This window comes from Oryctolagus cuniculus, chromosome 11 (assembly GCF_051225735.1).
Source record: "Oryctolagus cuniculus isolate XC-2025 breed Fujian yellow rabbit chromosome 11, ASM5122573v1, whole genome shotgun sequence".
NCBI classification, from domain to species: domain Eukaryota; kingdom Metazoa; phylum Chordata; class Mammalia; order Lagomorpha; family Leporidae; genus Oryctolagus; species Oryctolagus cuniculus.
Window position 1 is genome coordinate 20188807 of NC_142877.1, and position 21568 is coordinate 20210374.

Sequence of the window (21568 nt, forward strand, 5' to 3'; positions counted from 1 at the left end):
ATGTAAAAACCAAACACTTCCACACTGCATGACTTGTTTCAAAACAACCATCACCCTTCCAAGTGCACAGTTATAACAACACTGACTCGAGACTTAATCAACAGCCAAAGGGTATTAAGGCCTGGATTCAAATCATCACTTAGATTCCTTCTAGCTCCAACCACCTGTGGACACCCATCTCTTTGCCCAACCCTACATCAAGGCCAACTTATGTCAAATACTCAGACACTCAGAACCAGGCCTGATTCCCATAGTGGTGTCCGTTCCAGCATGCCCACAGCAGAGTCCATGTGAGAGGGACACAGGACCCTGAAGTCAGATTCTGCAACCAGATTGTACCCCCAGATCCTAACTCACTTTGGGGACTTGCAGGTAAAAAGACAAAGCAGGGCCCAGTTCCTCCTGATGTCCTCCCAAAGCATCACCTGGCTCCGTTCTAACTCCAGGAAACTCACAGCCAGGCCCACCTGGGCTCCTGTGGGGACCAAGCCACACCATCTTGTGGAGATAATTTAAATAGAGTCCAGACGACTTCAGGTACTAGACAGCCCTTGGTAGTGTCATTGTAAGGGTCACCTGTTGAATATGCCATGCATGTGCACACACACACACACACACACACACACGCAGGATGCTGCTCAGAAGTTTCCCCGAGAGCCACCCCCAGCCATGCTGTGCGTGTGCCAGGTGTCCATGATCATGTCCAGAGTGGAGATCCAGAACTGGGGCCAGAGTGATGCTTTCTTTTTAACCCTTCTAAACACAAAAAGCATGAACTATACCACAAATCTGTAAAAATCACAGTATGTAAACTGGTTCATTTAATAATTTTAAAGCAAATGCCTATGGAACTACCACATGAATCCAGAAACAGAACATGAAACTCCCCACACGACTCTTCCCAATCATACCCTTTTGCTCCTCCTAAAACAGTACAGTATTCCGCCTTCTATGGTCAACCATTCCCTTGCTTTTTTTAAATAGCTTTACCACCTTTGTATGCATCCCCAAATAACATTTTAATCTCACCTTCTTATATTTAACATAAATAGAATCATGTTGTATGCATCTTTTTTTTTTTTTTTTTTTTTTTTTGACAAGCCGAGTGAGAGAGAGAGAGACAGAGAAAAGGTCTTCCTTTGCTGTTGGTTCACCCTCCAATGGTCGCCATGGCCGGCGCACTGCGGCCGGCGCACAGCGCCTATCCGAAGGCAGGAGCCAGGTACTTATCCTGGTCTCTCATGGGGTGCAGGGCCCAAGGACTTGGGCCATCCTCCGCTGCACTCCCAGGCCACAGCAGAGAGCTGGCCTGGAAGAGGGGCAACCGGGACAGAATCCGGAGCCCCGACCAGGACTAGAACCCAGTGTGCTGGCACCGCAAGGCAGAGGATTAGCCTGTTGAGCCACGGCGCTGCCAGAGAGAGTCTTTTATCCTTTGGTTCACTCCCCAGATGGCTGCAACAGCCAGAGCTTCGCCAATCCAAAGCCAGGAGCCAGGAGCTTCTTCTGGGTCTCCCATGTGGATGCAGGGGTCCAAGCACTTGGGCCACCTTCCACTGCTTTCCCAGGCCAAAACAGAGAGCTGGATTGGAAATGGAGCAATTGGGTCTCGAACTGATACCCTTATGGGATGCCAGCACTGCATTTGGCAGTTTTACCTGCTATGCCACAGTGCCAGCCCCCACAATTAAGCATTCTACCTTTGATAGGTATTTGGATTGTTTCCAGTTATTGGCTGTTACATACCACACAGCTGTGATCATTGTGTTTACGTATCCCAATGTAAAAGAAGTGTTTCTGGAAAGAAGTGAAATTGCAGAGTTAGAGGGCTTGCGTATCACCATCTTTGCTAGAAAATGTCCAATGGTTTCCCAGAATGTCTACACCAATTTACATTCCCACCAGCACCGAGAGTTCTCAGTACCCTATCACATCACCAGCATTTTGTAGATACTCTTTCTCTTCCTGGAATCTTTGAACATGTCGGCCCCTCTTCCCAGAGCACTCCCTTTGCCTCTCTTCTTATTTAGTTTGCCGGCTACAGTGCCAGCCCCCACAATTAAGCATTCTACCTTTGATAGGTATTTGGATTGTTTCCAGTTATTGGCTGTTACATACCACACAGCTGTGATCATTGTGTTTACGTATCCCAATGTAAAAGAAGTGTTTCTGGAAAGAAGTGAAATTGCAGAGTTAGAGGGCTTGCGTATCACCATCTTTGCTAGAAAATGTCCAATGGTTTCCCAGAATGTCTACACCAATTTACATTCCCACCAGCACCGAGAGTTCTCAGTACCCTATCACATCACCAGCATTTTGTAGATACTCTTTCTCTTCCTGGAATCTTTGAACATGTCGGCCCCTCTTCCCAGAGCACTCCCTTTGCCTCTCTTCTTATTTAGTTTGCCGGCTACAGTCATCATCAAGGACTCTTCCTCTTGGAAGTCTCCCCTGAGTCCCACCGCTCCCTACATTGTCTCCTACATAGTAGGTATCACGCCCGTATGGTTTCTGCCTGTCTCACCCCTACCAGGTTGGGCGATGATCCCCAAATGAAAAGGGGTGCATCTCGATTGAGTGCAGTGCACATAGCAGATGCTCAATCCGGATCTAATGAATAAACAGGTACAAATCCATTTTTTCTCCTCAACCCATGGCTCTTCTGAACCGTTGGGAAGCCAGGTAAGATTTAAAGCTTCTCAGAGAATTGTTGCCAAAACAACAAATAATAACTCCCAGGAAATTAATTGTCAGATCTGGCTCTTTCATTAGTAGCTCATCAAAGGACTGTGAATCCCCAGGAGAACTCTTAAAAATAAGTAACGGATCAGCATGGAAGGAAGGGCATCCTCTTCCTAGAACCCCACCACCAACACACAAACAGACACACCTCCTGCGAGTTGCAGGGCCTGGCCATTTAACACAGTTATTACCAACTTCCACTTAGTGAATTATGAGCAAGAGCCTCAAGAGAGCTTTCAAAGATTTTCAAATGGATGTTTAAAAGCCTGTGGTTGCTCAGACAGGCTCAGCTAATGGCATTTATTACTTGGAGGATAGGGTATTTACATAAAGCTGGATTTTTATTAACATGGTCAGAAGGTTCCTGGGAGGGAGGGGTGAAGGGAGAAGATGCCACTGATCTGCTTCAGTCCAGTTTCCGCAGATGTTGTCACACCCTCTTTTCCCACTACAGAGCTTGTTCTCTTGGGTGTCAGCGTAACAGCCAAGTCCCCAGCGTGGGGGTTGAGTAGGATGTCCTTGAGGCAGGAGGGGCCAGGTGCAGAGAATGCCACAGGTTCCCCAGAACGGAAGACTCGGAACCTTGGACAACTCAAGTGTCTGCCACTGACCTGCCGGTAGGTATGAACTCAGCTGGTTCTCACTCCAACTACAGTCCTTCCATTGATGAATACAGGAGATAATCTCGCGCCTGGCTTTGCCAGTGGTGCTGGGGGATCCTGTGTGCTCCTCTGCGTGACAATGGAAAAGAAAGTGAACTGAAGACAGTTGCTACTGAGCTCAGCAGGATTGTGTTAGTTGTTTGCTGTGTAACAAACCATTTCTAAAACGTAGAGGCGTAAAACAATAATGATGTATTATTTTCCATGGGTCTTTAGATGGATTGGGCAATTCTACTGATCTTGCCTGGGTAATGCATGCAACTGCAGTCAGTTGATGGCTCAGGTGAGTATGGACTTAGGAGAGACGATACAAAGGATGAGTCTGGGATATGCAAATGTGTTCTCCAAGGTGGACAACACTGGTGACATTTTAGGAGGAGGAAGCACCATGGGGGCTGCCTAGGGTCCTGGGGATTGGCATGTGCTGAAGCAACAGAATCAGAGAGTTGGAGGACAATGATTCCAGACCATCCTGGGAAGGTGAGTAAGGCGTTGGTTACCACATAGGGCGCTCGGGATTGTCCTGTATGCGTTGAGGAACCTGGAGTGATAAGTATTATTTAAATGAACCCTGCTGATGAGCTGATGGCCTTGAGCTGGACCCAAGTCCTTGAGAGCCCTTCCACATGTGAAATAATTCTCTGCACACCAGGGCGCCCCTCCCCAGAGGTTGGGCAGCCACCGCCTGACGCAGATAATGGCAGAGCTCCTTTCCTGGGTTCTCTAAGGAAGATTCAGACCCTTCCTACAGCAGGCTTCTCAGTGGCTGCCTTAACCCACTTTCTACGGCCACAGCAGAACACCCAACATTGGGTTAATTTACAGTGAACAGAAAAGTATTGCTCAGAGTTGTGGAGACTGGGAAGTTCAAGAGCAAGGCTGCAGCATGAATAAGGGCTGCAACGTCCCTCGGAAGAAGGTGGAAGGATCAGAGGGGGCCAGGACTAGAGAGCAAGGTCGGGGCCAAGCTTGCTTTGATGCCAAACACACTCCCGTGATAAACCACTCCCGGGATGACACTGACCTGCTCATGAGGGCAGAGCCCCAGCTCCCAGCGACACTGCTCGCTGCTCGGAGGGGGAGGTTTTCAGCACAGCCACTGCCCGGGACCTTCCTCAGCAGCCCAAGTTCCAGCAGTGGTATGCAGATTGTCACGTGGACCCCTCCCCCTTAGGAGACGTTTTAAACGATGCCCTGGAAAACAATCGGTTAAAAGGGAAAAGGCCATTGAAATATGTCTTCCTTTATCAGCCTGATTTCTCCAACACAAACTGATCGACTCCCGCAGGCTTAATTCAAATGAAATGCACGTTCTTCGTGCTATAAAAATGACTTTATCACAGTCAAGCAGAGAACGATGAGAAGAAATGAATCTGGAGTGATTGAATACAGGATGTCCAGTGGCAGCAACCGGGGATGCAGACGGTATCTCAGCTCAGCCTCGGCTGGGCTGACGAGGCTCCTGGGGCTGCGCCTCGCTGGGCAGGATGGCCACAGGGCGATGCCTGCTCCAGTCGCTCCTGGCACAGAGAATGGTCAGCTTGGGCCGGCTGGCCCCTTCCAGCCTCCTGCTGTGGTCAGGGCAGCCGGGACGGGCAGCCAGGCCGTCTGGGTTCGGACACCAGCTGCCCTCCTCGTGATAGCTGTGTGACCTCCGGCAACTCGGCTCGCCTCACTATTGCCCCACTTTCTCTACCTGGGAAACGGGGATGCTCTAAGGAGGGTGGGGGCACTCGGGGGAGGGCTCAGTGGGTTTGCTATGAGGATTCAATGTTGTAACCCAGGGAGCAGGGCCAAGGCAGGCTGAGTTACTCGGCGTTAGCCCCGCTCCCTCTACTCCCTGTGCTGGGGCAACACGGGGCCTCTGAGCCTCTGGGAAGGAGTCACCGCAGGAGGAGTCTGACCCTCTCTAAGGAGCCACGGCAGTCACTGCTGTGCTGGGCCCTGGTGACAGCACAGCCTGGGGCGCCAACCACTTCCTGGGCTCAGATGCTGGGCCTGGCACTTAGTAGCTGCATGAACTTGGATGTGCCATTCTCTCTCCCTCTCCGGGCCTCTGTTTCCTCATCTGGGAAATGGGGCTACTAGCAGTCTTGATTTCTCAGGGCTGAGGTGAGGACTAGAAGAGAAAGCCAGGGTGTAGCAGGCGGCACAGCACCAAGGGGGTGGCACACAGCAAATACTGGCTAGTAGGGGGGACATTCGGCCTTGTAGCTAAGGCGCCCGCTGAGATGCCCACCTCCCATACTGCAGTGCCTGGCTTCCCGTCCTGATTCCACTTCTTGCTAGCGTGCACCCTGGAAGGCGGCAGTTATGGCTCAAGTAGTTCGGTTCCTGCTCGCTCCCCGCAGCCCCCCACCCCCACCCCCAAGCCACAGGGATATTTCTAGAACACAAATATAATCAAAACTCCTTCCCACTCACCCAGCCCCAGTCTCTGCGTTCCCGCCGGGCTTTCCTCCAGGAGGTCCGCCCGGATCCCTCAAGCGGGATTTGGGTGCCCTGAGAATCCTCTGCGACCTTAAATGGGTGCCCGCACCCAACGAAGGAACAGAACATACGGGAGGGCACGGGGCTGGGGGCCGACTGCGCAGAACTCAACTTAAAATTCCCTTCCCTTCCCTTCCCGCCCCTGGGCAGGAAAAGGGGCTGGGGCGGGGGCCACGGGCCGCGGGCCGCTGGCCCCCCGGAGGTACACACGCGGAGAACAAAGCGCGGGGACCCAGGGCAGCTGCGGGAAGCGGCGCCCTGAGCGCACCGCGCCTGCGCGGCGAACCCCGCACACCCTGACAGCCGCAGCGGGAGGGTGCGGAGCGCGGCTCGGGGTCCGGCGGGCGCTGCACGGAGGAGGCGGCCGACCCCGGGCCTTCGTCGCTTGGTGCCCACCGTTCTGTTGGCCGCCATTAGGCGGGCGAGGAAAAGCCGAGAAAACTGTTAGTGGGCGAGAAAATCCGAGCACCGAGATTGAACAATGGCGGGACGAGGAACCCGGGGTTGAGCCCGGAGCCCTTCCGTCTTTCCCAGGCCCCCGGCCCAGTGCCTGGCTGTTAGGCGCTGTTCCTCCCCTGCCCTCCTAAGGATGGGTCTTTCTGGAGCAGGATTTATATATTTAAGGCCGGAACACATCCCGTGGTGCAGGGAATTTTAAATTGGCCTGGAGGTGGCGGATCTAGGGGGGTTGTTAGGGGCTGGTTTTCTGAGCTGTGTGTAGCAGTCAGTCCTAGGAGTAGGATGACTTAGCAATTCCTGGGTTATCACTGACAATACTAGTCATGTGTAGCTGTGCTGTTAGCCGCTGTCAGGCGTCCTGCCTCGCTCAGGCCTGGAGAGAAGCGCATGGTGTTTGCACCCACCAGGGAGATGCTGACAATAGGAGCTTCGGAGGGGGCCGAGAAGGTGCAGGGCTACCCTCCCCCTGGGTCCCTCTTGGCCTCGCTGGGTGCCGGTGTCCATCCTTGTCCCGCTCCCACTGCAGGACACTTCCACTAACCCTGGCTGTGCGGCCGGCCTGTGTAGGCCCGCCCCTCCCAGCTCTCGGAACACAGTAATGCACAGTAATGGTAGTAATTGCTACCGTTACTGCACGGGCGCCCGCAGCTGTGGGAGGCATTGTGCACGCACCACAATAAACCTCTGAGGCTTGGATTACTGCCTTCAGCGTGGGTATGGGGAAATTGAGGATTGGGAGATTGAGGTGCCTGGCGGAGAGGGTGGCCAGGCTTGGGGAGGGAAGCCGGTGCAGCTCTCTAGGCAGGGGGAGGAGGGGGAGAGGCGGGGCCTGCCGGGTCTCTTTCCCAGCTATGAATAGTTAAAAGGCAATTACCATGCTAATTTGCAGCGCTAATGGCGACAGTGGCAGAGGTAGGGGGAGCTGAGGGTGCTGCCAGCCAAGGGCCTGCAGGGATGATCCGCTGCCCCTCGAGATTCCTGGGCCCATGGCTGAGCCACAGCAAAAACACCGGCTCCTTGTAGGCAAGATAAAGCGGCCCGTGGTCTTGCACAAGGCTCAGCTCTGTCAGGCCCAGGGGCTCTGAAGACACCCAGGAGAGGTTCGCCCTTTTCTCTCTCTTTTCTCCTCCCTCCCTGGAATGGCAACCAATGTGTGTGTTAGAGGCAGGCTACATTGGGCCGGCCAGCCATGCATTTTACTCCCTGTGCCTCAGTCTCCTCATCTGTTGAATGGGAGTGAAAACCGTAGTTCCTGTCTCATAATTATCAGGTTCCAGGGGCACAGTGCGAGTGAGAGAGAGTTAAATGAGCAGTCAGGAGTGAGAGGTGGGGGAGGCTGAGGGCCTGTGATACGGGCATGGCTGGCTGGGAGAGGGCTTTTTGGAAGAAGTGGTGTCTCGGTCAAGGCCAGCAGTGAGCTCAGGCTCGTCAGACAAAAGCTGGGTAAAGCAGTGCAGGGTGCTCCCGGGGCATTGCTGCTGGCTAACTCCCGTACGTAGGCCGTTAGTGCTGGGCGGAGCGCACTGGCCAACCACACACCTGCAGAATGTCGGGAATCAGGGTTTGGGGTCTTTGTCCATCGGAGTGGTTGGTGTGGCACTTGTATGTGACATGGGCTCGTGAACATGGGAATAGCCCACAGTCACCCACAGTTCTGGCATTGTGATGGATGCTGGCCTCTATGGCAGAGAAAAACAAAGACAGACGGTAGCATCAGGGGAGGTCGAAAGGAACCCAGGAGAAGAGCAGCACTGCCTTCCCGCGAGCGCCTCTCTAGGGACGCCATGGAAGGAGGGAGACTTCAGAGCTGGCAAAGGACACTGCTAGACCTGACCTTGCCTGCAGCTCCTCCGCACCGCAGGCAGCCCCTCCATGGCGCCCTCTTCCCAGTTCAGTGGTTCTCAGAGCTGAATGAGCTCCAGGACTCCCTGAAGGACTTGCTGAAATACAGAGCCAGGCGCGGCACGTGTTGGGCCCAGCAGTTAGACACCTGCATCCCATACCAGGTCGGCTGGGTTCCCGCATCCCGTAGCTGAGTGCCTGGGTTTGATGTCTCCTGCTGCTGACTCCAGCTTCCTGCTAAGGTACACCCTGGGAGGCAGCAGGTGACAGCTCAAGTAGCTGGGTCCCTGACACTCGAGTGGGAGGTCAGACTGAATTTCTGGGTCCTGATTTCAGCCTGGCCCAGCCCTGGCCATTTTGGGCGTTCAGGGAGTGAACCAGCAGATTGGAGATCTTGTGTTCTCTCTCTCTCTCCCTTAAATAAATAATCTTTAAAATTCCATTGGTGGGCTGGCACCGTGGCTCACTTGGTTAATCCTCCACCTGCGGCGCCGACATCCCATATGGGCACCAGGTTCTAGTCCCGGTTGCTCCTCTTCCAGTCCAGCTCTCTGCTGTGGCCTGGGAGTGCAGTGGAGGCCCAGGTGTTTGGGAGACCAGGGGGAAGCACCTGGTTCCTGGCTTCGGATTGGTGCAGCGCCGGCCGTAGCGTCCATTTTGGGGGTGAACCAATGGAAGGAAGACCTTTCTGTCTCTCTCTCTCACTGTCTAACTCTATCTGTCAAATAAATTTAAAAAAAAAATTCCATTGTCAGGACTAACTGGTGCTCCCCCAACTCATGCCCTTTTCCCAGCCCCCTGGCTTGGCCAGCATCCCCTTGAACATTCCAGGCTGCAGTAGAAGGGGTTGGCTGGATGTGGGAGGCCAGAGAAAGGTGAAGTCCTTAGGATTGGGAGCTGTAGGAGCAGGGGGCTTCCTGAAAAAGAGGGGGCAGGGAGCCTGGGCTGCCCCAAGCCCCTTTCCATCTCACTGATGTGGAGTTGGAGAAAATGCTGATTTTTTTTTTTTTTTTTTTTTGGAGCACTGGAGACAGAGAGCAATCTGGGTTGCTATGCAACCAGTGCCTGTGCCCAGCTGATAAGAGCAGAGGAATTAACTGTCCTTGTCCTGCTCCAGCTCCGGAGGAGGGGCTGCTGCTTCTGTCTCTGCCCCCTCTCGCAAGCTGAACCCCAGGCCCCACTGCGGAGGGGGCAGCCCACAACCGGGTCCCAGCCCCCTCCCCTGGCTTCACAAAGAGCTGGTTTCCTTAGGAGGGGGCTGCCTGCCTGAGGGTCCCTTGGACTCAGGGTGCCTCTGTCCTCTGTGGTCTGCTAATGAGCTGTGAATTAAAAACAAACCTGAACCGGAGGGAGGCTTGGAGGAGGGCAGGGCTGGTGAGGGGCCGGCCTGGGGTGAGGACAAGATGGGCAGAATCAGGCCAGCTCCTGGAGCAATGGACAAGCTCAAGTATGGTCCTCGGTCCTCGCTGGGGATCCAGCCCGGCGCTGCCCCTACAAATCGCCCCGGAGGTCTAGGGAGAGGTGGGCCAGGCTCAGGCAGTACTGGTGGGGTAGAAGAGCCGGTGCGGGGGCAGGCCTTGGTGTCTTCAGGGTCTGAAAGGGCTGAGCGCAGCCTGTCTGGGGGCTCAGAGGCTAAGAACCCAAGGGGACCTGTTTAATGTGTTTGTGCCCCCACCAGCCTGGGACTCCTTACGGCCAAGGGATGTGTAGCTTGTGGGTTTCAGGGTCAGACTTGGGTTCAAATGCAGCCCCTTGCAGCTGTGCAGCCTTGGGTTAGTCACTTCTGCTCTCTGATCGTCCATCATCTTGGCCCCAAAATGGAAAACATGATAGTCACAGAGGAGGCGGAAGAGATCACACAGCGAAAACCTAAGTTTGCAGGCGCTGAGCACAGCGTCGGACGTCTAAGGTGACCTCAGCGAGCAGGAGTGGCCGCTGGTGACTTCTCTGGTGCTGGTGCTGGCCCAGTGTGCGTGTTCAGCGAATGAATGAATGAAGACAGCCGGAATCGGGGCTGAGCAGGGGCCAGCTGCCCCAGGCGGCCCCGGCCCCTGTCACCCCTTTGCTCTGTGTGTTTATTTCTCTGTCTTGTCCCACTTACTGAGCAAAAGTCTTGTTTTCAAGTTGCCATGGTTACCATTTACTTGCACTTACACTGTGCTGGGCTCCCAGCTAAGCACTTTGCGGGCATCCACTCATTTCCTCCACAACAATACGACTTGAACCTGATTTTTAACCCTTTAAGGTAGCGTTCTAAAATATGGACAATAAAGTGCACCCATTTTCAGGGAGCAGTTCAATGGCAGCCATGTTCGTCAGCCACAGGAAGTCCCTTGCACACTTTGCAGCCAGCGCTGCCCTGCATTGTCCTTGTGTAGCCTCTCCTCCCCAGGGACCCATGGTTGTGCTTTTCGTCCCTGCAGACTTCGTTGCGTCTGGGTTCTCTTGCTCACCGTTTCCTTGTTCTGTTTAAGTCCTGAGTGGTTGTTTAGGGTCTCAGTTGCGTCTCAAATGTGCAGACTGAAGCTCTGACCCCCAAGGCAACTGACTTTGGAGACAGGACCTTTACAGAGACAATTTAGGTTAATTGGAATTATAACGGTGGAAGCCTAGGCTTGCACGGTTTTCATACAAGAAGAGGGGGCTGGTGTTGTGGCACCAGCAGCTTATGTCACTGCTTGTCGTCCCATGTTGGAGTGCCAGTTTGAGTCCTGGCTGTTCTTCCCATCAGCCCCCTGTCCGTGTCCCCAGTCTGCTACCTAGTTAACAGAAAGCTAGACTGGACGTAGAGCAGCCAGGACTGGGACCAGGCACTCCAGTATGGGACGCAGGCACCCAAAGCAGCGCCTGCCCTGAGAACTGTGTTTGTGGATGGGTGAACGAATGATCGGACGCACAGATGAGTTAGGTTCCTGTTTGTGGATGGGTGAACGAATGATCGGACGCACAGGTGAGTTAGGTTCCTGTTTGTGAATGGGTGAACGAATGATCGGACGCACAGATGAGTTAGGTTCCTGTTTGCTCCAGGTTCACTTTGCTCTTTCCTCTTTGGTGGGAAAAGATTGAGAAGCACTGCCCTGCAGCCATCGTGGCCCAGGAATGCAGGCAGCGGCCCCGCCCCCGCAGCTGGCACACACCTGAGTGCCCGCCCAGCCTGTCCTTCCCCTGGTCTGGGCCCGGATCCCTTCCCTGAGGACTCCTCCTATGTCTTCCTCCCAAAGCCAGAACACCTGCGCCCCACCCCACCCACCCCAAACCGGAAACCCCAAGACTCGAACCTCAGCGCCTGCTGGTCCCTGTGAAGGAGGCCAGGAGGCCGAGCACACAGTGGAATGGGGCTTCTGTCTACACAATGTAGTTTTAAACTGCGCTTGCTGCACACGTCTTTGTAAAGCAAGAAATGGGTTAATGCCTTCTGAATACTAATTCAAAGGCAGCTTCCATGTACCCACTATATGATCGTTTTATGGAAATGCAGACTGTTGTTTCATAGATTCTCCACTTAACCCTATAACGGTGCTTCTTAACAATTCAACATACCCCGTCACATGATGCAGCTGTTTACTCCTGATATTTACCCAAGAAAAAAGAAAGCATACACATATATAAGTACTCATACCAAGATTTTCACAGACACAGCAAACAACTGGGAACAACTCAAACGTCATCAAGAGATTAGAGGACAGACTGAGGCACATCCATACGATGGAATACTACTCAGCAATGAAAAGGAACCGAGCCCGGGCATCCAGTAGCACAGATACACCTCAAGTGCATTATGTGGAGGAAAGAAATCAGACGAAAACAGAGCATGTCAACGTCCTCCCGTCCATAGAAAGTCCTGGAAGATGCAAGCTAACACTGAGTGACGGGCAGCAGAGGGTGGCTGTCTAGGGCGAGGAACACAGAGAGGGCTGAATTACAAAAGGGCACGCGGGAATTTTCTGGGGGTGATGTTTTGTGGGGCTGTGTGCTTCCATACACAAATACGTGCGGTTTATTATGTGTATGTTATACCTCAGTAAAAAAGCAAAATATACACAATTGCATGCTGAAGCATTTAGGGGTAAGCAGTTTTGAATTCACTCCAGCTTACCTTGGCATGCACTTTAAAAGACGGATGGCGGAATAGGCAGGTTTTAAAGCAAATATGATAAAATGCTAACTGTAGAATCAAGGGAATAGGTATATGGGTGCTTACTGTACAGTTCTTTCATTGTCTCATCTTCTGTTTGAAATTTTTCATTAAAAATGTTTGAAAACATATCACAGATACTTTTCCATATCATTTTTGGCTTAATTATGTTTAATGGCTATACATTATTCCATCCTATGGATGAGCTGTACTTTTCTCAATTGGCCTATTTTTTGGATTCTTACATTGCTTTCAACTTTTCATAATCACACTAAAATCTTATTGTAATTTCCCAGATTTCAAAATAATTTTTAAATCATTATTTTAAAAGTCTGCACAAGGTTCCATCTACCTGGCCAGAAACTTGTGGCCCAATTGCTATGACAATCCTGTTAGTCATGATGAGTTAGGAAGCTATTTGGCCTGGACTCCAAGGCCCTAGGCCTTTGACCAGCATCCATACGCCCTGCAAGGTCACCTTGGAGGTACAGGTGGAGAACCGAGGTCAGAGGTCCAGCTTTATAGTTAGAAGGGGCTTTGGTCCCAGTGCCCAACATGGAAACTCAGACCAGCCCCCAGCTCTGGTCTACTTCAGCCATGGGGGTCTCTTTCCCCTAGGGTTAGGGTCCTGCGGCATGACCCCTCCTAGGAATCAAGGATGGAGGGGCTGGCAGGCTGATCCTCCTTGCAGGGCTAAAGTGTCAGCCAACAGTAAGCAACGCCGTAAGGAAGAGCTTCGTGGTGGGGTTGTTAGAGATTATTTCCTTAGGCCAGGAGCCCAGATCCAATGAACCTGGATCTCACTCCTCAGAAGTGTTGAGATTCTAATAGAAATGGAAAGATGGATGGGAACTGATAAATGACCAGGAAAAGTCGTAGAGACACTCTTGGCGAAGCTGAGTCTCATTTAACCAGACTACTGAGGAGTGGCCAACAGACAGCCTGGAGGGGTGAGGGGGCCCCAAGCCCCACAGCCTTGAGATCATTCCCAGGGGTGATCAGGTCCCCTCCTGTGTCACTGGGGTGGACCTGGTGGCCCCAGCAGTCTCCCACACTGGGCGAGTCCCAGGAGGAGCTCCAGGTACCAGTGTCCAGGCCGGAGTTTGGACAGAAGTCGTGGAGAGCAGTATGGGGTGACCTAAGGGACGTGAACTGTGAGATGACTTTCCCTGTAGCCCACCATTTCCTTCACGTCTCTGGAGTGCACACCGCGCATGGTCCCCAGGCAGAGCAGGGGTGAGGGGTAGAGAGGAAAGCAGGCCCAGGGTTTGGTGTCTGCCGTGCCCAGGCGAGAAGAAATGCATGATGCACGCATCTGCAAAATGGGACCAAAGCTGCTGGAGTCCAATGGGGCAAAACTTGAAAAGCTCCTGGCACCTGGCACAGTGCGAGGGCTCGGGAGGTGCCGGCCGTGGTTCTGGACTGCCTGCTTTCAGTTCTTGCAAGCGGTGAGAGTCAGGTGGCCTTAGGTGTGGGGTTTAGTGAGAGCAGAAGCCAGAGAGTTGTTTATCTGGCGAATATAGCAGAAAAATCTCCTTGAGGGGGGAAGTGGGGTCCTGGCTACTCGTCATCTCTTTGTATCTTACCCCTACCCATCAAGAGCCTGGCTTACCATCAGCTGCAGCACCCCCCACGTCCCCTCCCATTCCCTGTCCTGCCCCCTCCCCCTGCCAGTCCCCAGTCCCGTGACTCCTCAGAGCCATCATGGCCTGATTGTTCTCCAGGCCTCCTCAGTCCAAAGCTCTTGATGGATTTGGTAATTGGGGTAATTACGGTAATTTTACCTTAAAGACAGGCAGCTGCAGATTCCCTATTTGGGAGCCCCCTCCCCGGGCCTCTTGCCAGCCAGTGTTCAGGGACAATGGCAAGTGGCTCCCATTCCCCTCCCCCAGGGTGCCAAGTGGCTGGGTGGGGGTGGGGATTTCTCTGTAGAAGGCACCTCCCACCCTCTGGGTCAGCCCGGGAGGGGGACAGGGGTGTCAGCATGGGTTTACAGGAATTGTTTTCCTTTCTTCCACCCTGCCTTGGCTTCAGGGATTTGCAAAGCACAGTGGAGACATTCAAAGACATTTGCCCCCTCCCTATCCAGGCCCGAAAACCACATGGGGATTCCCCACCCCACTGCCCCTAGTGGATCCCAGGAAGCCCCAGCTGCAGGTGTCTTGTCGCCAGGTGTGAGAAGAAGCAGGAACGATGGCCCCTTAACAAGGCAGGAGAGAATCACCGGCCCACAGCCAGGTACCAGGCGGCCGCTTCACCTCATCCTGACCAAAGCCTGGGCTGCCCTGCCCCCAGCGGCAGGTGGGGGAATTTCACCCTCAGCCACCAAAACTCCAAGGGCCAGGCTTCCTCCTCTGGGAGAAGTTGTCTGCTGATGTCAGCTCTGAAGACTTCTCAGAGAGCACGGAGGAGGAGGACAGAGCACGTGGGGAGCCCTGGGCAGTGCCTGGGGCAGTGAGGGTCCCGGGCCAGGCCTGGAGCAATCAGCAGAGACAAGTGGAGCTCTGTCTAGGGGCAGCTGAGGACATTCCCAGGCCAGTGGCTCCCAGTCCTCAGCCTCCTACCTCGCATTCCCAGTGCCTGCCCATTCAGCCCCTCCCCGACCCAGGCCAGCCCCGCCTTTCAGCGGCCACGCCTTCTCCTCAGGGCCGACCCCCTGAGGGGTCCCCCCAGGAGCCTTCTGTCTGCAGTGCCCTCCACTCTCCAGCCTGGCCCGTTCCCCTCCCTCTGCACTGGCTGCCCCCTGTCCATCTCCATCTGCTTGACCACAATTGTAATCACACAGTAATCTGTGCAAGGGCGTATTTTAAGGTCCGTCCTCCTCTGTGGGGCTATAAGCTCCAAAAGGGAGGTCTGGGTTGACTCCGTGTCCTTGCCTCGTGCCCAGCTCGTGGGATTGACTCCTGTGATTATGCTTTGAGAGCTTCCAACAGGCAGGAAGTGAAGGGGTGGGGCAGTGCATTCCAAGAGGGAACAGCATATGCGAGGCTCTGGAGGCCAGGAGTCCACGCTCAGGGCGCCCAGCAGTTTGCTGTCTGATGTGGGTTCTCCTCCTGCCAGCGTCCTTGCTGTCTGCTCCTGGCCTCTCCTCTGGGCACCCATGTGGGGAGGGAGCAAGCCCTGTGCCTCTTCTTCTTTATTATCTATTTATTGATTTACTTGAAATGCAGAGAGACAGAGACAGCCAGGGCTGGGCCAGGCCAAAGCTAGGAGCCTGGAATTCCATCCAGATCTCCCACGTGGGTGCAGGGGCTCAAGCACCTGGGTCATCTTTCTCATCTGCATTAGCAGGGAACTGGATCAGAAGTGGAGCAGCCGGGACTCAAACCGGTGCTCATATGGGATGCCAGCACTGCAGGCAGTGGCTTAACCCACCATGCCACAGCGCCGGCCGCCCAAGCTACATCTCAACCACTGCGCCACCCACGACTGCCCTCTTCCTCTACAAGGACAGTGGTCCCATCACCCTGAGACCTCATTTAACCTTAGTCACCTCCTTAAAGTCACACTGGGTGCCAGGGCTTCAACACAGGCATTTCAGTAGATCACGATTCAGTCAATAACAAGACTTCTGAAAAGAAATGTGTTCTCAGCCAAGCAAGCCCCAGACAGCCCGAGAGACTGGCACCCCCCGTGAGCTCGGCTTACCCTGCAGTGGGTGGGGGCGGGATCATCAATCACAGCAATGCCACCCCGTGGAAGAAGATGAACCCCGGATAGCACGGAAGATGAATGGGGAAACTGACATGTGATTAAACTGAGCTCTGCCGCTGGGGGCTCACAGCCTGCTCTGAGTGCAAAGTTGGTACAGCTGGGCCTGGGCTCCCGGCACCCACGAAGCCACCTGCCCCTCCTGCCAAGGTTCAGAGAGTTTCCCTTGGACCCCACGGTGTGTTGTCATCCCCGTCCTGAGAATGACTGCCTGGGCCTGCAGGGCAGCGCTGGGGGGCAGCGTCAGAGTCCTCTCAGGCTGCCTGGCTCGGCTTCGCACTGTTTGACAACAGCGAGCACTCTGAGCCCTGGCTGGCGCAGGTCACGTGAATTTCTTTTCTTTCTTTCTTTCTTTCTTTTTTTTTTTTTTTTTTTTGACAGTCAGAGTTAGACAGTGAAAGAGAGAGACAGAGAGGAGTAGCCAAGTGAGCCGCCAAGGTCACGCGGCGCGTTTCTCATGCTTGTGTCTCTAATCGGGGAGCTCAGGGTTAAGTCAGGTAGTGAGGGCAACCGTTTCTGGAGCACACAGAGGGACAGACAAGGACTGACTTTGCTCACTCATCAATGCGTTTTTGAAGATTTAGGTATTTGAAAGGCAGAACGAGACGGGGGGGGGGGGAGAGACAGAGAGAGAGGGACCTTCCTTCGATGGTTCACTCCCCAGATGCTCTCTACAACTGCCACTGGGAGAGGCCAAAGCCAGGAGGCAGGAGCTCCATCCAGGTCTCCCACCTGGGTACAGAGACCCAAGCACTTGGACCATCTTCTGCTGCTTTCCCAGGCACATTAGCAGGGAGCTGGATCCTTATAGGATTGTGCGGTCCCTGCTGGGCTAACCTTGGGCATCGTCTCTTCTTGACAGCTTATCCTGCCACAAGCCTCATTGCCAGGGCAGGCTCCCACGCCTCCTCCCCAGGCCTCTTGGAGCTCTCTGGTTCCGGGCTGTGGAGGGAGGCGGTGGGGCAGGAGAGACTGAGGAGGTGACCACCAGCAATGGCAGCACCCTTCAGATCCAGGGTCTCAAGTAGTTCAGAGCTGGCATCCCGACCCCAGACTAACCCATGCTGGACTTGAATTCTGATCCTCATTAGCCACGTGCACAGGTAATGCTGACTTCACAAGCCTCATCATTTCCTTATATTTCTTATAAAGCCAGTACAGTTTGTAACTTGACATTCATTATTTGGTTTCTGTTATCTCTTCTCTGGGGGTGAGCTGGTCAGGCCAGCACCCATGTCTGTTCTCATTGTTCTAGCATCTGACCTGGTGCCTGGCCTTACGCTAGACCCGCATCAGACACCTGTAAAATGAATGAATGGGTGATGGTCGTTATCTTTGTTGTTTGGGAGCCAAGCTGCTCTGTAAGAAGGTTGGAGAAGCTTCCCAGAAACAGAAAGGTCGGACGCCAGGCCAAGGACGTGTGCAGTCCCCTCCACAGACTTGAACTCTGAGGCTCCAGGCCTGGGGCCTGGTTTGCACTGCCTGGGACGTGGGCCACTTTGGTGCTGGGGGTCGGAGTACCCCCTGAAGGGGGTCTTTGATGGCCAGGCCACCTGCATCTCTGCCACTTTGGTGGGTGCCCTCCACCAGGGACACACGAGGGTAGAACAGAAGCCCAGTTCCTTCTCGCCTTGGGTGGGCAACTCCTGCGAATGTGCTGCACTCGGATTCTCAGGTTCCCCAGGAGACCTAAGCTTGGGTCACCCACAGCGGGAACTCACTCGCTGACACACCTGTCCTGGGCTGCTCCCCTTTCTCACAGTCCCCCTCTCTTGCATTTCTGGGGATAACTATTCGCCCTTGAATCTTTACCTTGGGTTCTGCTTCTGGGTGGGTCTCTGTGGGGAGCAACTCGGACTAGACTGTTACTCGAATTAAGACTTATTCTATGCATCTGCTCTCCCACAATATGGCGCTGGGAGAGGAGTGAACAGCTTCTACGCAGCTGCCTCTCGCCAACTTGAGTGATGACCTGCAGGAGCTGATCCTGCTCCTGATTGGAGGAGAGCGGCGTGCTCGGCGTGTGGGTAGCAGAGTTGGGATTGGTGGAAGAGGACTATAAAGGAGGAGAGAGACAACATGCACCGGGAACATCTATCTGAAGGAACACCTGAGCAGCCCGCGAGAGAGCCAGCCGGCGGTGTGCCGCTCCCCCACGGAAGTGGGGAAAATGGCAGGGGGAACCGCCCTTCCACGGAGGTGGAAGAGTCGGCAGCCAACCCGGGAAGAACCAGCAGCAAACCTGGGGAGGGCCGAGCAGACAAAAGAACAGCGCAGGGTCCTGTGTCGTTCCTCCACGAAGACGGGGAGTGACAGGTCTCAAACAGAAACACTGAATTATTGTGAAGATAGATTTGCAATGCTCTCAGCATATATTAAACGATCAAGAAACTCATTGTTGAATGAATGAGGCACAGGACACACACAGACTCTGAGGCATGCACACCAACACGAGGAAACATGCCTGCCCACACGTGCTCACACCCACCCTTCCACACACGCATGTAGGTTCACACGGAGACTCGTTGCCTGCACGCATCACGCACAGTTCAGGCTGCTTTCCTAAGAACTGCATTCAGCACTCCTTCCAGGAACAACGGGGAACTCAGTATTCTTGGGATCACCCATGCCCACACAGTGATCCCTGCGTTCCCTACCCCAGCCAGGCACACAGGGGCTGCCTAACAGTAGCTGTCAACAGTCCTGCCTTGTCCCTCCTTCTGTCCCAGTCCTCCCTGCCTCTGAACTCGCTGCCATGGGGCTACGGCGACCCCTGGTGGCCCCAGTTGGCTGTTTCTAGCAGTGTCTTAACCACCGCTTTCTCCGCCAGCCTAGGGGTGGGGGACACTCAGGGCCTCCAGGCTGCCCCCTGCCTTGCCCCTGTCTGGGTGTATCCTCCACAGCCAGGCCTTGAGACCCCTGTCACAGAGCTAGGAACGCCGGCCCCTCTGTCATTCCGCCTTAGCCCCCAGGTGACGAAGCACAAAGAGGCAACCTGGCTGGAAAGCTCCCGTCTTAGGGGGGTGGGGCTGCCAGGGTGACCGGTAGAGCCCATCCAGGGTCACCGTGACCCCTTCCCTGTCCCGGCACCCACACAGGGCGTGGAAGCGCCCATTTGTTGAACTTGGGACGGAAGCACTAGTTTGGTGGGGGAAGAGGACAGTGCAGCCTCTGAAGATAGACCCTGCAAGCAGAGCCCACCCTGCGGCTTCCTGCATGGTGGTCTCCCCAGGTAGGGCTGCAGGATCCTGCACTTGCTGTGGGCCAGCTGCTCACTAGCACAGCAGGCGGGGAGGGGGGGTCCCTAAGAATATATGCAGAGTGGGCTCCTGCTCTGACAGCCCCCAGACAGTCTGTACTGGGGAACTCCTGCAGAGATACCTGACCAACCCAGACCCTCCATCCATCCAGAGCCCGCTGATTGTTCCCATGATCCAGACGTTGTCCCGAGAGCCTTAGGCATTGTTCTCACTGAAGCAGGTGGGTGTTTGGTGAGTGGTTCGATTAGGAGCCTCCCCAGATTGAATCCTGGTGGCTTTGTAAGGAGAGGGAGACCACGCAGGCGCGGGTACAGGTACGATCCCACTTCGCTGTGATGCAGCCCGAGGCGCCCTTGCAGAAGGCTGCTGTTCGGACCTTAAACCCCCAGAACCACCAGCCAGAGTAAACAGTTTTTCTTTATAAAGTTGTATCTTCTTTGGGGCCAGTGCTGTGGTGTAGTGGGTAAAGCCGCCACCTGCAGTGCCGGCATCCCATATGGGCACTGGATCTAGTCCCGGCTGTTCCACTTCTGATCCAGCTCTCTGCTGTGGCCTGGGAAGGCAGTAGAGGATGGCCCAAGTGCTTGGGCCCCTGCACCCACATGGGAGACCCTGAAGAAGCTCCTGGCTCCTGGCTCCGGATTCGCGCAGTTCTGGCTGTTGTGGTCAACTGGGGAGTGAACCAGCAGATGGAAGACCTCTCTCTCTCTCTGCCTCTCCTTCTCTCTCTGTGTAACTCTGACTTTCAAATAGTAAATCCTTTTAAAAAGTGAAAATATAGGCCGGCGCTGCAGCTCACTAGGCTAATCCTCCGCCTGCGGCGCTGGCACCCCAAGTTCTAGTTCCGGTCGGGGCACCAGACTCTGTCCCAGTCGCTCCTCTTCTTGTCCAGCTCTCTGCTGTGGCCCGGGAGTGCAGTGGAGGATGGCCCAAGTCCTTGGGCCCTGCACCTGCATGGGAGACCAGGAGAGGCAGCTGGCTCCTGGCTGCAGTGGCCATTGGGGGGTGAACCAACGGAAAAGGAAGACCTTTCTCTCTGTCTCTCTCTCTCACTGTTCACTCTGTCAAAAAAAAAAAGTGAAAAAAATAAAGTTGTAAAGCACTTGGGCCATCTTCTACTGCTTTCCCAGCCCATAGCAGAGAGCTGGATCAGAAATGGAGCAGCCGGGACTCAAACCGGCGCCCTTATGGCATGCAGGCAGTGCAGGCGGCAGCTTTACCCGCTACACCAGAGTGCCGGCCCCCAGGTATTTCATTATAGTCATGAAAATTTGTGTAATACATCCTGTTTTTCTTTTTAAGAATAAGAATTCTTGAAGTCTTTAGACAACTTTTTTTTAAAGATTTATTTATTTGAAAGAGTTACAGAGGAGAGGCAGAGAGGGAGAAAGAGAGATCTTCCATCTGCTGGTTCACTCCCCAAATGGCTACAATGGCCAAGGCTGGGCCAGGCTGAAGCCAGGAGCCAGGAGCTTCTTCTGGTCTCCCACATGGGTGCAAGGGTCCAAGCACTTGGGCCATCTTCCACTGCTTTCCTAGGCACGTTAACAGGGAGATGGATTGGGAGTGGAGCAGCTGGGGTTTGAACTGGCGTCCATATGGGCGACCAGCGTCACAGGTGCAGCTGCTCAGCTTCCCGGAGACCCTGGTGGCCTCAGAATCAGGACAAAGTGAGCGCACCTGTGCCCTGGGCCGTCCCTCAGCCCAGCTGCTCAGGACCCAGAGGGTGACTCACCTGGAGCCCTGCATGCTGACAGCGTGCCCGCCCCTCCCAGAAGCCTGTGCCCCCAACCCTGGAGACTCGAGTGATGCCCCTCAGACCCAGACAACGCCAGGGCCTGCCTGGCCGGCACTCAACATTTCCTCCCCAGCTTCCTGCCCCCAGCCCGGGCAGCTCCTGCTCCTACCCAGCAGGGTGTAGGGGAGCCTGCCAGGTCTGGGGAGGAGCCTGGGCTTGGCCTCTTGGGCTGTGTGACTCCACCCAAACACTGCAGCCTCCTCATCTCCACAGCAACCTTCCCCGTCCTGAGCAGTGGCTGTAAGGACACACGGCAGGCACCGTGCCTGGCACACGAGGGTCGCAGGGGGCCTCAGTCCCAGGTGCCAACTTCAGTCTTTCAGCAGCGATTTACGGGGCACTTCAGGCACGACAGGCCGAGGGCCTAGCCCCCCAGCCACGATGCAGAACCAGACCCTAATTGGAAACAGGGTCTTGGCAAGTTGAGGTGATGCCAGCAGGGGGAGCTCTAATCCGACTTGACAGCATC